Raw genomic sequence first — 717 nt, 5'->3', positions numbered from 1 at the left:
TGGGGCCAGAACTGGGGACAGCCGGGGCATGGCGAGCCCAGGGCACGCAGCCCCAGGAGGGCTGGCACGGGCAAGGGCCAGGTAGCACCTGTCCCTCCGAGGGCAGCACGGGGCCGGGGCAGCTGCTGCATGCACAGCTCTGGACCCATGATAATGCAGAGCTCCAACACACCCCGAGGGATGAGCCCAGGCCTGGCGTCCCCACAGAGCCGACCACACGTCCAGGAGCTGGTTCCTCTTCAGCAAAACCCACCCTGAGCCAGCAGCCACAGGACCATTTCAAGGAGCCCTGAGACTGGCACCGGTTTCCACCTACAGGCTGGGCTCTGGCAAGGTGAGAGTGGCCACCAGCTCCAGCTTGCAAGGCAGGCACCGCTGCCGTCAACTCCCACAGGCAAGCCCAAGCCAAGGGAATGCAGAGCCACAGACCGAAACTGCATCATTAGTGTGGGAATAACGGCATGTGCGCCTCAGGGAAGGCACCAGCCTGGCTGGGAGGGGAAAAGCCTTTTTCACACCCACCAGTACCTATGCCCCATCACTTGGCCCCAGAGCCCCCGGCAGCACAGGACGTGGCCGCGCAGCCTTGCCTGCCTGCAGGGTGAGTGGCAAAGCAGCCACACCACCAAAATGCAAGAGCCCAGCAGCACCGCTCCGTCCCGAGACCTCAACTCAAAATCCAGCCAGAGGCGAGCACAGAAGGCTGCTTCAGCCCCA

Source organism: Cariama cristata, unplaced genomic scaffold, assembly GCF_000690535.1.
Source record: "Cariama cristata isolate BGI_N322 unplaced genomic scaffold, ASM69053v1 scaffold30118, whole genome shotgun sequence".
In the NCBI taxonomy this organism is placed as follows: Eukaryota; Metazoa; Chordata; class Aves; order Cariamiformes; family Cariamidae; genus Cariama; species Cariama cristata.
The sequence above is the reverse complement of the archived record's forward strand: the minus strand, read 5'-3'. Positions refer to the sequence as shown.